Genomic DNA, 16,383 nt, shown 5'->3' on the forward strand with positions numbered 1-16,383 from the left:
AGGAGGCATTAGAGAATACACTTTCTAAGTCACTACCACTCAATTCTTCCTCACCTTGTTCTCCTTGTTTAACAGATTCTCACTCTTGTACTTCTCCTAAGGCTTCTGCACTTTCAGCAACACTTTTCTGGATGCTAGGTTTTTATGAAGTTAAACATTCCCAAATTAATTGCCACATAGGAAACGTTCCTTTAGGAAGAGGAATCCCCTGTTTTTCTGTCCCTATTAGATCCTGTTTATGAAGATCCCATTGTGGTACATTAAGTGAGCCTTCCTCTATAAACCACGGGCTCACTGTTGCTAAGGTTTGAACATATGACTTTACAGTAGATTCTTTTACTGCTGTACCATTACTCATTAATAAATTTTTTATGACTTTGGTCAGCTCTTTGAGATTTCTGACCCCATTATGAATTCTTTTCCTTCCCTCGCCCTATATGGCTCTGGCCAGACTCCTGCGAGCTTCCTCAGTTTACCTGCCATGCCGATGACGGAGGCGGACTGGGAATGAACAACCTTTTTATTTTTCTCCTTCCTTCCTATTTTTCTCTTAATTTCCCTCGCCCTTAACCGCTCTGGCCAGAGACTGCTGCGAGGTTCCTCAGTACTTACTGCGCCGAATTTCCCCGCCAGGGCCACAACTTGTTGCTGCCTGCAGCAACAGACCCAGGAAAGAATCGGAGGCGAACTGGGAATGACCAACTTCTTTATTCTACTTTTGGGGGATGCTTCCTTGCATGCTTCTCTTTGCAGGTCTTGCAGGCTGAAGAGCAGGGTGAAGTTCGGGTCTCGCGTTGGCGCCCCCAGGAGCCCAGCGTTTCCATGACTTCCTCCTCCCCAGCCTCACTCAGAGGTTCTCCCCGTTTGCAGCCCGCAAGGGCGGGGGAGGAGGCCTGGGCACCAGCAGGTGGGCGCGTCCTCCTTGGGCGCTCAGTGGCTGGGGCTGCCCGGGGCGCCTGCGCACCTGGGGGGGTGGCGGGGAGGAGGCACGGCCTCCTACAGCTAAGGCTGTCAGTTTGGTCAACAGGTCTAGTATAATCCCTAAATTAGTTTAGGTTTCTGGCTAAGTTTCTGATATACTGCAAGCAATCTTATGATTACAGATGAACTAAGTTGGACTGCCCAGTCTTGCCCCAAAGCTGAGATAGTTAACTCTCTTGCCTGTGGTTGAGAAAGAAAGGCCAATAACTTTCGAGGCAATCGCCTCAACTCTTTCCAGTTTCATTGTCTGATATGAAAACCCATATTAATCGAAGGGTGAATTAGACTATATTCATTTTTGGTTAAAATATAACTTGAATAATTGCTTATTAAAGTTGTTATCTATGTAAAGTACATATTTTCTCTTCCTTGAGTTAGTTTTTCTTTCTTCAGTTAATAACAAGAGGTAACTGCATTAGTCAGCTTGGGCTTCTGTTACAAAACACCAAAGACAGGGTGGCCTAAGCAGCAGCCATCTCTTTCTCACAGTTTTGGAGGCTGGGAAGTCTTAGGTGAAGGTGCCAGCATACTTGCTTCTTGGAGAGGGTTCTTCCTGGCTTGCAGAAGGCTGTTTTATTGCTATATTCTCAAAGGGAAGAGAGAGGAAACTCTGGTGTCTCTTCTTCTCCTTATGAGAGCTTGGCTATCTTGACCACGTCTAAACTTGATGATTCCCGCCTTGGTTTAAATATGTTGGAAGGTTAATACCCGGTGTAACAGTGTGGAGATACAGGACCTTTGGAGGTCATTAGATCAAGAGGGAAAAGGAATTAATGCCTTTATCTCAGGTGTGGGTTTCTTATTAACTGTTTGAAGTTCTTGTAAAGAGGTGATTCAGTACACCACCTTCACTGGGCAGTGTGATGCGTTCTATCATTTATGACACAGATGTTGGTTCCTCAATCTGGAGATTCCAGTACCATGAGCTTAAATAAATTTCTGTTCTTCATCAGTTGCCCAGTCTCTCTTCTGTTATGGCAGCAATGAATGAACTAAAACGGCCTCCTCTAACCCCCACTTCCCAGTACCTTCACATTAGGTATTAAGGCTTCATTCTGAATTTTGGGGGGAACATAAACATAAAAGCCCATAAGAGAAACCACAAATATTCAATGTTTGGATGTGTCAGAGACCTTGAAATCTTCCACAATGCCAACTCTGAAGCTTTTATATTGAGAATCACAGATATTTGTCTTCCCAATCCTTTAGTGGCCATTAGACCAGTTAATATTTTAACTGAGCATAGTATTTTGGACTTCATTGATGTCTAAACATCATAGAAGACTTTCTCTTTGCAATGTTTAGGAATGATACTACCTGGTCTTTCAGGCCATGAGGAGACACATGTCTAAATATAGTTGCTCAAATAGTCTGGACAGTCAGTTACCAGGTGGAAATCACAGAGTTATTTAGGCCCTTAGGTTCCTTCCATCTTCTTGCTTAGCTCAATTTGGGGTATTCTTGTTTGCGTGGTTAGAGGTCGGAAATACCATCTCCAGGTAACCATGAGTCTAGATAGTACTGTAGCACCATAAAAAGGAAGAGTTCCTTTGTGAAAAAAATCTAGCCACCAAAACATGAATTTGCTTTTTCCTGTAGTGAAAACTCTCAATTGCAACTTCTATTATTTCAGAAGTACAGATTAACTTTCTCAGCAAAACAACTGCAATGTCCTGGTTGACCCTCTAACAGGATTAAAATTTGGCTATTTGAGGAACCTGTTGTATCAATTAGTAACCAGCTTATCTTGGGTGAGCAAAACACAGGAAAAAGTTTTATATTCAGGTCCCTAAAAGAGAAGAGGTAGGAAGCAAAGAGGATGGGGAGGCACTGATTTCAGCCAGTGGGCATGAGGGAGTTGCTGTGAAGCTGCATTAGAGACAGGAGTTTACTTATACAGCCCAAGGAGCTCTATATGCCAATGAACAACCAAATTGTTAGCATTGAGGCTGATGAAGATGAAAATAATAATATCCACACTATTTGTTGAGTACTGACCAACACCTGATATGTGGCTTGGCACCCTGATTACATGATGCAGTACTGCATTAAATTCTTAGAAGATTTTTAAAGGGGTAGACACATTTCCATCATATTAAAAAAGGTAAAAATAGAAATCCAGATTCAGAAAAGTTTTGTATGCTGCTGGAAGTCAAAGAGATGATAAATGGTAGGGACAAAGTCAGAATCCAGACCTGATTTTCCAACCAAATTCTAAAGCATCAGGTTATAATGCTCTGAGACACTAACAACTCAGAAGCTATAGGAGGGTCTTTCCATGACTTTTAAAAAAATTGTTCTAATTAGTTGTACATGACAGTAGTATGCATTTGTACATTTTGATAGGTCAAACATAAATGGTATATAATTTCTCATTTTTCTGATTGCATATTGTAGGATTACATTGGTCATGCAGTCATATATGTACATGAGGTAATAATGTCTGTTTCACTATACTATCCTTCCTACCTCCATACCCCTTCCCCTACCTTCACTTCCCTCGACCTAATGTAAAGTAACTCTATTCTTCACTAGGTCCCTCCCCCATATGGTGAATTAGTATCCACATGTCAGAGAAAATATTCGGACTTTGGTTTTTTGAGTTTGGCTTATTTCGCTTAGCATGATTTTCTCCAACTTCATCCATTTACCAGCAAATGCCATAATTTCATTCTTATTTAAAGCTGAATCGTATTCCATCATATATATATATATATATATATATATATATATATATATATATCACGTTTTCTTTATCCATTCATCTGTTGAAGGGCACCTAGGTTGGTTCCACAGTTTAGCTGTTGTGAGTTGAGCTGCTATAAACATTGATGTGACTGCATCACAGTAGTATGCAACCATTATAGAAAGCAGTATGGAGAATCCTCAGAAAACTTGGAATGGAACCATCTTTTCTATGTTTTTTTAATATCCTTCCTTCTTCAACTCTCATCCTTTTCTCCTACTCACCTCCTTTAAAAAAAAAAGTACCATGCCTGGGAGTTAGAGCCATCCACAGAAGATGGGAACACACAGGGAATCAAAGCAGGATCTTAGCAAGTAAGGGCCCTTGAGGAAGAGACCAGGGACCTGACTTGTTTCTGACCACCCATGGTCTTTCCTTCTGAGAATTCCTGGAGCTATAGAAGATATTAAGAAGGTCCAAAGTTACTGGATGATTTAGGTATTAAGACTGATGTAGCCTCTCTGGTCAACTAGTACTGCTGAGGCCCAGAACCATCATCCAGTTAGAATAGTAATGTCCATAGACTATGCATTCCCAAAACTTTACTCAGGTGCTTCTAGATCTGTGAAACATAGGGCTGGGACGAGATGAGGTGGTCTATAAGATGATCTTTCTAGCTCTAACAAACTACGAATTCATTATTCATTTTCAAGCTCCAATTGAAACCTGAATTGGAAAGGATGAACAAATACTTTTATACTGATTGTGATTCTGTGAAGAAGAACCCAAGGCCTGCATGAGGGAAGGAAAGAACAAAAGGAAGACCATGTGGCTTAGGGCTAAGCAAGCAACTAGAAAGGTAGCATTTTTTAATTTTAAAGCACAACATGACTAGAGTGTTTTGCTTCTATTTCTTTATCTAGAAAATCCTAATACAATCAAGGAAATTATGATGGGAATCATTTTTCTTAGGGCCACTTGCTCTGGTTTGGTGTTTGCAATGGCCTATAATTGGTTCAGGTTCCTGGGTTTTCAATCTCTGGAAGATGCATATGAAAGACATCTAAGAGAAGTTGTTATTCTATTTCTTTAGTGTTGACTATCATGGATCCTATAGATATTAGATAGTTTATATAATCATCTTTCTGTTCATTTCACCATAAATTTATTCAGTAGCCATTCACATCCATTAGTGTCGTACTGGGAAAACAGAGTCCAGGAAAAGAAAATACACTCTTTGCCCTGAATCTTAAAATAATCCTATATAAGTATGTCATTGGAATATTTGTGTCCCCTGAAAATTCATTCATATATTGAAATCTTGATCCCCAAATGCTGGCATTGAGAGATGGGATCTTTGGGAAGTGACTAAATCATGAAAGTGGACTCCTCACGAATGGTATGTGTGTTCTTAAAAACAGTCCTGCAAGAGACCCCTTGTCCTTTCTACCAGGTAAGGACTCAGTGAGAAGGTGCCTATGAATTAGGAAAGCAGTCCTTAACAGATACAAAATTTAATGATGCTTTGATCTGAACTTCCCAGGATCCAGAATTCTAAGAGATAAATTTCTGTTATTCCTAAGCTATCTAGTTTATGTTATTTTGCTACAGCAATCTGAATGGACTGAGACAGTCAGTAGCAGACAGGGAGAGCTTCAATGTGCAGTTGGTTACAACTGAGTTGTAAACCAAGTTGTGTGCATGATAGAGAAGTACTACTTTATAAAACCAGTGGGACAAAGAAAAGCATCCCAAAGAACAAACCTGAAATGGGTCTTGGAGATATTAATGAGGAGGGAGAAAATGCTGGGGGCCATTTTATATAGAGGCTGGCATAGTGCATCAAGACATTTTCTTTTATCATGAGGATACTAGAGTTGCTGAATCAATTCATATGGGACAGCCACTTATTCTTCAAGAGAATTATGAAAAGTGAGGTGTCCTTAAATTGATGGTCCATTTTTGAATCCAAATGCCAATGGGGTCTTTGAGTAGCCATTTCCATGTAACAGTATCTTCCCATGCACTTGTTCTCATCTTGAAGTTTTCATCATCCCCAGTATCACCTGGGAGCACTAAAAAACCCTAATGACCTCACTCTATCACAGTCTAATTAATTCAACATTTCTAGAGCTGAGACCTAGACATCAAGGATATTTTAAGGTGCCAGGTTATATCAAGTACGACAAGTTGAGAAGTGCTCTTCTCGTGGCATTCTCACAGGACTCTGTGAAACCTCTCTGTCATATGCCCTGTTGGGTCTCAGCTCTCTTTTGTTGTTTCTCAAAGTATCCACTAATTCCCTTTCTTGTCAAATTTCATTCTGTGTTTCTTAAGAAGGACCTCCCAAGTAATTGCATGGGAATTCTCTCCCTCAATTTGATCATAATTTATTGTTGGAGGAAGAAAAAAATTAATTAAACATTACAACAGAGTGAGATAGTCTATTATTACTCCTTAGGCAGTTGCTGAAAAGTCAGCGAGGAAGAGGGAGGGGGAAGGAGAGAGGTGAAGTGTGAAGGAAGAGTTTAGGGTCCCAAGAGATCAAGGACAAGAGGGTCATTCTAGGAAGAGGGATCAGAATGTGTATGACATTGAGGCATTAAAGAACATGGCAAGGACTTAAGGTTCTTGTGGCTTTTCATTTAGAGATCTTGTAGTTCCTTCTCTACATTGTTGTATGCAGTTCATTATATGGCGGTCTAGTCCTGATTCTATCCAATAGGGACACGAAGGGTAAGTATGCCCAGAATACAACCATATAATAGCTTCTCATAAACCCAAGCGGTTTGCAGGAAAAGAAAAATAAACCACAGAGAATTCAGCCACAAGTTTGGAAACATCTAGTTCACAAAGACTACAGTGACTTAAAATTTAAAAAGGAAGGAACATAAATATTCATGGATAAATATTTAGAAGATGAATTGAAATCAGAAGTTATTCTCATGTAACGTCAGCTTAAGTAGCACCCAAATCCCAATCACCTTCTTATTAATCTACTTTAATACCTGTTTTTCCCTGAACATCCTCCTGGATGGAGTGACTTCCTTTTGGTCAACATCCTAATCAATAAGATCATGTCTCTCACATTTTATCCCATGCTTTGAAATCACACTTTGACTCATAAGAACTTCTGTCCTTCTTTACAGCTGTTCAGATGAGTCCTAACAAGAGGAAGCAGCCTGTGCTCTCTCCCTACTTCTTTCCTGGCTGTGTCATTCCTGGGTCTGGGTCATCCAGCTGCATCCAGGAATCCCAGAGGATGTAACCATTACTCACAGTGGAAATGGATATAAGACACCGGTTCTTTACAGCCACATCTTCTAGCTTTGATTTGTGTTAAAATGAACTCACACTGTCAAAGCCGTCATGTGTGGAAAGTATTTATTATGAATGTATTTATGTGTGTCCTTATTTTAAAGTTCTTACCATTTGCTGTAGTTGAGTATTCTTATCAACCTATATAAAAATTACTCTGATGGGATGCAGGTAGTATTGTCCTCATTAGGATAATAGGTTGTGACAAAAACTTTCTTAACATTTTTTTGAAACAAATGTGGATTCACCCATAGGGCAATTATTTTTTAAAGTCACTGAAAAAATGCCCATTAGGTATACATTGGAAAAAAAAAAAAATGAACAGATGTGTCACTTTACTGGAAGAGGACACGTAGGGCCTCCATCCAAGAGCAGATTCATAGTATGGCATCTCAGGAAGCTATCCTAGGCAAACTGATCAGGCTGAGTTAACATACAGTTAGTTGATGACTTTCCCACACTTAAGTTTGCCAAATCACTTCAAGAAAAAAAGCTTTGTCACTCTCAAATGCCTATTTGGAGCTCTGTAGGTGTCTTCTTGGCCTCATGTTTGAGCTTTAATCTTTGGAAGGTTTCACGTGTGGTCCTTTCCTTCTTCCCATGAGACACACTGGGTTCATGCAATCATTACTTTCTCTGTATTCCCCACGATTTTCAACAAACACTGGTCATTTCCACAATACTTAACATTTCTCTGATTTAAGCCTCATTTTGTGGTTCTTAAACTCTCCCGTGATCAAAATAAATAAACATAAATGGTGTAGAATTCTTTGTAGAAATTCCCTTAAGGTAAGACCATAAACACAACTATTTAAATTTATCTCTAGTTTATCTTTTCTCGATAGGCCAGTCTCAAGACAGAAGTAGGTGAGAAAAGAGCTTATGATGACTACTCTTTCTCTGCGATTCAAAAAATAAGAAAACAAATTCTGATGTTCAATCCCAAGGCAAGTGATAAAGATCAAAGACTCATTTTATTACAATATTTTCATTTTTATTGAACAGATTCACTTTGGACTTTGGCTCGCATTTGGAATGTTTACCTTTTAATAAGTGATCTGTTTAAATGGGGATCAGAGAACAAGGGTTTCTGTTTTACAGTTCAACTTTTGACCTTGGAGGATGAATGGGTGGAGGCTGAGAGGAAAAGTCCACTGTGTTTCTACTGAACTTTTTACCCTTAAAAAAAAAATGAGCAAGTTTAAAGTTCACATAGTGCACAAGAGGTCTCCACTGGGGATTTCTGGTATTATTAACTTCCTGACCTCAGATAATTAAAAAGGAAGAGCAGAGCCACCTCAGACTGTGACTCAACTTTGAACTTTTAACCTCTCAAGTAAAGTATTTAAATTGTAAATGGTAAACTCTGGAAGCTTTCTTATTGCTATTAACTTCCTTCATCCCTGGTCACCAAGTTCTGATCTGGACTGAAAGCATAGCCTGATCTTTCCTTTTTATTTACTTAACCTCTTTTAGCAGAAAGGACTGAGAACACTATTTACCTAGAAATGACAGGTATTCTGTTGAAAGAAGGTAAGCTTCAAGGGTCATTGAATTTTGAAGCTAGAAGTAATCATAGATTACCTGTCCAGCTGCCTCAGCTTGGAAAAAGCATACTGAGAACCAGTAAGTTGAGTGACTTCCTTTAAGGTCAGATGATTCACAGGAGAACAAAAGAGTTTCTCTCCTACATTGGCTGCCTTTGTCGCAGTGGAGAGGGATTTAAGCATGATTGAGGGTTAAAAATAATTCCCTACCAAGCACAGGGGTTTGAGGATCTGTGCTTTCTATTTTTACATTAAATTTCATAAGGGTGAAAAGACCACTGGATGGGGTCAGGTGATCTGGGTCCTAAGTGAACCCTTCACCTTGGTTGTACAACTTTAGTGACTCATTGAACTTTTCTAAGTTGTGATTTGTTTGATTCTAAGATGGAATGTGGCTGAGAGGAGGTAATAACCATCTAAGACCTTTTGCTTTTGGGGGGGGGGTCAATGGTATTGTTACCTCCAGAATTTCCCCCCTCCCTGGTGCTGCAGATTGAACCCCAGGGCTTTGCACATGCTTGGCAAGTGCTCTACCACTGACCTACATCCCAGCCCACACCAAGAATCCTTGCTGGGACTCCCGATTAAACAATTCCAGGCAATACAGTAATATGGAGGATAAAACTAGATGGCTGTGATTTTAGGGTAATTGGTTACATTGCTCTGGGCTTGACATTGATGAGGAAGCTCTCCTTTATTTAAGAAAAGAAAAATCACAAAGGAAAAGGGGAATGTGATGTAAGAAGGCATGAGGGACAGAGAGAAAGAATGATCAGGAGAAATAGCATCAGCCAGAGTGTGGCACAGAGACGGTGGCCTCCTCAGTTGGATAGGGACCCTGGCAAGGCTTGTGACGCTGACAAAGCCAGTGGGTACGTTGTGAATCTGCCGCAGCCACATGCTGTTAATACCGGGGCTTAGGGAGACAGCTCTCGCTGGCTCTGGTACAGCACGCAGCACATAGGACAGCCAGTCTGCGGGCTGCTCTGCCCTCTTGGTAGTTGCTAACACCTTTATTGCCTCCAGTTAGTTACTCACACCAGCCTCATTCCCATCTGTTGAGGAGAGTTTCCTTCCAACATTCTGTCCTCCTTTTTATATACAAAAGAAACCCTCTTGGTGTGGCTGTGAAGGTGGAGAGATACTGGAGTCTGAAATGAGTCAGATTTGGAGCAGGATTAGCAAAGATTCTCTCACTTTCTCTTGGTCCCAAGAAGCAAGGGGGATGGGCCTGTGGGAAGCTGCATGGGACCCTTATGCAGAGACAGCTGGAAGGGAAGGGCATCAGGTGGCTGGCTGACTGCAGGCCTCTCTGCATTGCCCTGAAAGTAGGGCATCCCAGGTCACTGCCTGGCGAATGTGGCAAACATCTGCTTTGGCTTCTGTCACATCACAGATGTTTACCTACCTATCTCCACAACCATTCTCAGCTGCTCCAAGCTAGGTTGCTTCAACTTTACAGACTCCTTTGCCCCACTCCCCCTGAGAGCAAGTTCATTGCAAGTGACTTCTGTTTGAGCAGGGGACAGTACGAATATGAATGTTTGATCAAGCAATTGAAGTTGCAGACCAGTGGGCTGTAAATAACTGTTAATTGGGGTTTTCGGTGGGCACAATTACCTGGCTATTTTCTCTACCCGGTAAGCTGTATTCATTCACGAGATTCCTCCCACAGTTTCTGGCCTTAAATACATTCCTTTCAGTGCAGACGTCCAGAACACAGTCACATTAACCTCAAGATCCCTTGAGGAGTGAGGTCAGGGGTCGCCAAGCAGAGCACAACTATTTTCATGAAACAAATCGTATTGTTTCAATGCACTTAATTTCAGAAAATCTAGAAAGGAAAAAAAAAAAAAAAAAAAAAAAAAGCTCTGGACTTTGTCTGCCAGCTACGCCTACAATGGAAAACATCACAATGCAAATATGTCATACTCGTGACATTAAAAAACAAAAACCAAAAAAGGTTTTATGTCACTATTCTCAGGGATGGGCTGATGCAAATTCCAGGTGGCTCAATTTAGGATCATGATGATTATTCTATTGATTTTATTTATTTCTTTTGCTCTTTAAAGAATTTATACCTTAAGGCAATGAAAGGACAGAGCATTAAGCACAACTTAGAGAGCCAGTGCCAAATAATTCAGCATGTGAATTGTCTGCAGTGAGGACTCTGCTAAAACTGGACCCAATAATCCTCCCTATAGGTGGGGGAAGTCTGAGGGCTGAAAAGGGCAGCCAAGTGCCTCACCCAGTTTCTGAGCCACTCCAGCCCAGTCCAAGGTAAGTGGAAATGCGAAGTGTAATAAGGAGCCTTTGCTGACTCTAACTAAATACACCCCCAGATTGGGACAGGGCTACAACCTCAACTCAGCTGTGAAGCCAAGACCTTGCTTCCAGAAGCAGCCAAGGGCTGATGGATTCTCTGCAGTTGCCTATTGTCCCTGGCAATATTACCTCTTTTGGCATGAATATTTGAAATTGACAGTAAAACTGAAAAATTTTTTTGCAAAATCACACCAGCAAAAAGCCCCTCTTCTGTTTCCTTCCTCCATACACTTAGATAAAATAGATCCCCTTATATTTATCTGATATTATTTCTTTGGTTTGATGTGCCCAGCTGGCAAAAATAAGTTATCTTTGGGGATTAAATTTAGTAGAGTATCCACGCAAGTGCCAGGAGCTCCAGAGCCCTTAATGGAACTCTGGCAAGCACAGCAGCAATAATTATAGAGCAGGTACAATGGAAGGGGGAGGCTGGTGCTGCCAGGAGCTGAAATCTTCTCCCTTCCTTTTCCCAGCAGTTCTGAAAGTGAACTAGTATCTAAATTAGGTGTTATTTTAGATTACAACTTGTCACACCTAATAGAAGTGACACCATCAAGCTGGCACATGCCAGTTGGAAATGTGTCGGTATCTAGGGCTGGCAATTGTTGGCTCCTTTATTCATTCAATCCGTCATTAAAATAACAGGTATCATGCCCATCAGAAGCATGTGTCATCTATGGACACGGGAATCTCTCGGTGACTTCTGAGATGTAAAAGAATGAGTTAAGAATTACCTCTGCCAAATGCCTGTTTATCTAGTACTGCTAGACAGAGGGCATGGCCCAGAGAAACTGATGTTTTGTGAAGTATTGCTCCATACCACAAAGCCTTCATTTAAAAACCAGATTTGCTTCTCCTCATGGAGGATCAAAGAGACTGGCCCACTTTACTCTTGAGGGGATACCAGTGAGACTTCCTGCAGATTTCTGGTAGCTGTGTAGACAGACCTCTCCTTTTTGCCACCCCTGGACCATGTCTAGTGGAGGGGGGTCCTAACTCATATACTGAATGTCTACCGAATACAAGGCATAACATGGAATAAAAAATGAATTAAATGTGGCCTTTCTTGACTTAAAGAAAAATCTTTTTACACACGATTGCAATATAAGGGTAAATCTCATAATGACTACAGGAGAAAACAGTTTATGATAAGTTATTCAAGAAGAATCCCACAGAGGAAATTCCAACAGCAGGAGGATCGTGTGTTCAAAGCCAGTCTCAGCAACTTATTGAGGCCCTAAGCAACTCAGGGAGACCCTTCCCTCCAAATAAAATATAACAAAAAAACTGGGAATGTGGCTCAGTGGTTAAGCATCTCTGATTTGAATCCCTGGTGCCAAAAAAAAGAAAAAAGAATCCCATAGAGAGGAGAAAGGTTATTTCATGAACATAAAAAGACATATTTAAACACATATTAAAAAATAATAATAATAATATATATTTTTAAGAAAACAGGCACTGCTTTATGAACGTTGGAAGCCAACTGAGATAAGAAGGTTAAACATGGAGGAAGCAAGGGGGACTAATATAATATAGCAAATAATAATTCCTTAGACCCTTGAAAAATGATAATGTTTGAAGTTTTTCTTTTCCTTTTTTTTTTTCTTTCTTTTTTCATTAAAGATTCCAGGAAGCCAGAGACTTCTGGGTAATGTTTAAATCATTGGGAATTGATCTGACATTTAATGGTGAACATTGACTCTCTAATGCCGAAACAAGGTCAACAGGTTAGGAGACTTCCATTACCTAACTTAGCTGACCTCTTTCCATGGCATATCAGAGTATTGATCAAGGTTGTTATGCAGGATTGGGCAGAAAGTTCTCTACCGCTCTTTTAATGTTCTTTAAAAACTGGGTCTAGATAACCTATTTTGCTGTGATCTGCTTTTCCATTTGATCCCAATGAAGAGGTCTTGTTTATTTTTCTTTCTTGGGGGTGAGGTATTGCACTCCTACAAAAAATTTCTCTTAATCTGAACACTGTGTATCCAGGGTCCACTCACGGAAGGTGGCTGCTCCACCACATTTGCCTCCAAAACTCATTAATCTCCAAACTTCAGGGTTGATACCAAAGTGGTTGTCAGTTTTGCTGTGTTTTGAGTTGTAACTCCGAATAATCAAAAGAAATTGGCTTTCTATGTTGCTAAATTTGCCTTTATTTTTGTGATTCATTATCAACGAAGGAATGCCAGCTTAACTGTGAAATGTATTCTCTTCTACCTTATATATATATTTTTCTATTGAAGTATTGATTACTTTCTTTATTAATTGTTACTTTTATTTGATTATGCATATGTTAGGCTCAGTTTCCTAGGTTCAAATGAATTCTTAGATTTGAACAGTAAGGAATCATTCAGTTTAATTTCTAACACTATAGAAATATAGTGCTTCTAGCTTTTCTAATCAGCTTTCCCATGCATTTTCTCATTTTTTTTCTCACAATGCTTCCATGATGAGGCATATATAATCATTCATAAGAGAACCCTAACATTTCATCAAGCAATTGCTATGTATTTCATTATAAGCCATAGGAATACCTTGTTCTACAAGAGAGCCAGGACAACTGATCCTTGAGGCTTTATCTCACCTTCATGTTCTTCAGGTGAAAAGTACTTTACGGTGAAAGGTGCTTAGAGGGTAAGTTTGCATCCTGCTTCTTCCATTGGAAGATTGAATTGAGACAGGGGCAAAGGTACCTGCAGATTCTTATTTTCCTGCTTCCTCTGCAGCAGTTTTGATCATAAGACAAAGCTACCTTCTGTGAATTGTGAGCAAAGGTGATAGATGCCATTCAAGCTGGCCTTGAAAACTTGCAGTCTCACTTCGGCTTTCCCTACCTTCTATGGGCTGAAGTGGTGACAAGAGGGACCTTCGAAGTCACATGGTGATGGTGGTCCTACCCTCATTCTGAGTTTCCCAATGACTGAGTGGAGCAGGTGAGCCTCCTCTCACTCATAACATATACAAGTGTGCGCATACACACACACACACACACACACACACATATACTCTCTGACTTGAATCTCCATTCAGCCTTGAACTCTGACTTGAGAGATAATCCTGCTTCTTCTTCATTTGAGCTCTTACAGTTTGGTCAATATTCACTTCAGTAGTTCCACCTACCTAATTAATATGGATCTGATATACTGGAGGTGGGGAATCCCTCAAGAGCTTTCAAGCTAGGGGTGCTGATGAGACTCAAACTTACTAAGCGTTGCTCTTTCTTTTATCCATCAGATATTTGATGGGGAGTGAGAAGGTTAGGAGAAAAGGGGGAAAAAATAAAAGAGGGGTAGGTCAGGATCATGGTGGCCATGTGGAGGTGGGAGTTGTCCCACAGAGATGTTCACACTTCCTAGAAATGAAACGGAATGAAAACACTTAAAAACAAAAGCAGAACATCCCCCCTCCATGTTTTTTTTCTTTTTCACCTCTTTAAAATCCCTTATTGAATATTCTGAACTCATTGGTTCTCATCACTACAAAGGACAGAACTAGTTTTGTTTGTTTGTTTGTTTTTGTTTTTAACAGTGAATCAAACACAAGAGTGAACAAGGATTTTAAGATAAAAACTGGAGAAGAGTTATCTTGTACAAATAGGGCAGGGGGTGACCTCATTGGTTTCTTCTTGATTCCTTTCCAACTAAATTGTGTGTTTTCAAAATACCTGTCTCCTAGATATTTATCTTAGTAGGTCATCTCAAAAGTTTTGCATGCTAGAATCCAGAGAAATACAGAGATAAGCATCAGCAACATCTATTGGTGAAACAATTACTTAATATCATCCAGAGGTGCTCACACATGCAAATGCACATGAAAGCAGACTGGATGGAAACTTTAAGGGATCTCATAGGAGAAACCACGGGGATGGTTTGCTCAATAACCCACTGTCATCCCTGCCCCAATAGTGTCTGATCTGAACCTGGCATAGCTTCAGAAAAAGCCATGCATTCAGGCTAAATCAAGAAGGAGAGAAAAGGACAACTTGCTTTCTTCTAACGTGGTAAATAGGGCATGAAGGTTTTATAGCTGCTAGTAGAACCAGTATTACGAGTTCTTTACTCACCCATGGGGCCAGCCTTAAGGGGGAATATTTTTTTTTAATTCAAAAAGGACCTAAAGACCTATAGTAGAATGTTTGAATTTGATGTATAGAACTAAGAACTGAGATTAGAGTTGTACATGCGATGTATGAGGACCAAGTTTGAAACTGGAACTATTATATTTTAAAAGATTTTTGTGTGTGCTATACTTTTCACTTCTGTTTTTGGCATGAGGAAGTGATAAAAGAAAGTGTTGTACTTTTTAACCTCTTCCTATGTTCCCTCCTTATTAAGTTTTGGGAGATTTCTCATATTCATTCACATTACTTTCTCAGATTATTTATTTTGAGTGTTGGGAAATGAACATTGATTGAGTGATTCCAGGTCTTCACTCTCTTCAGTTTGGAGAGGAAATAGCTACAGCTTTAAAGAAAGAAATTCCCACAAATTGTCAACATGAATACTTCTCTATGAGAGTGTGTGTGTGAGAGAGAGAAGGGCAGACAGTTAAAATCAGAGACCGTGACACTGACAGAGGCAGGTGACCGTGAGGTCTAAAGGTACTAAAATGATTTGCAAAGTTACTGAACAATAGTGGGGTATTTGCACTTTTCAAACTCCCTTTCAAGTTTCAGTATCTCTCAACAAAGTCAAAGTGGCTTCACATGGTGGCTGCTACTGCAGATGCAAAGGAGAAGAAAAGGAATGCAGTTGTAAAAGTTTATATGTTGAGTTTACCTGCTTTATTCCCTCTCTTAGCTCAGTTAGTGGCAAGTATTCTGGTATTGTTGCTTTCATTTAGCAACTTGTCTACTTTGATGAAGACAAATCAACTTCAATTTTTTGTGGCCCTTAGGGAAATATTCTAGTGAAGCTGAAGTATTCTAGTGGTGAAGCTGATTGATTTTATTAGAGCCACTGTGCAATCTCTGCTGCAGGAAGAAAATTATATTTTTCTTCACTGAAGATTGAATAAGAGAAAATAATCTGAATAAATATTATATGCTATATTCAATTTAAAAATTCATAAATGGAAAGGGTGCAGAGATTGCCTTTAAACTTCACTTTTGGAAATATATACATATATGTGTATGTATATATATATCTACATTTTACATATTCATGTTTGGAATTTGGATAAAGTTATTTGGACTTAACTGAGTGTACTCACCCATTTACAAATTAAAGCTTTCAGTATCTTTAAACTACTTTTTACAAACCAAGAGCAAAGTCTTCCCTCCCTTGGTCTTCCCTCTCTTCTTTCCTCCTTCCATTTTTCTTTCCCTCCCTCCCTTCCTTCCTTCCTTCTTCTTCCATCATTTGTGATACTCAAGTCAGTCTCCGTTCTTAAGTTTTGGTCTTAAAATTCTGGCTGTGCATTTGATAACTGGCTTAAAAAGATACCCTCACATCCTCTTCCCCAAGAATCTCTGATGTTTGAAGCCAAATGCAGAAGTTTTGAAGTTCTCGTCTCTAATGTTAC

This window comes from Sciurus vulgaris, assembly GCF_902686455.1.
Source record: "Sciurus vulgaris genome assembly, chromosome: 10".
NCBI classification, from domain to species: domain Eukaryota; kingdom Metazoa; phylum Chordata; class Mammalia; order Rodentia; family Sciuridae; genus Sciurus; species Sciurus vulgaris.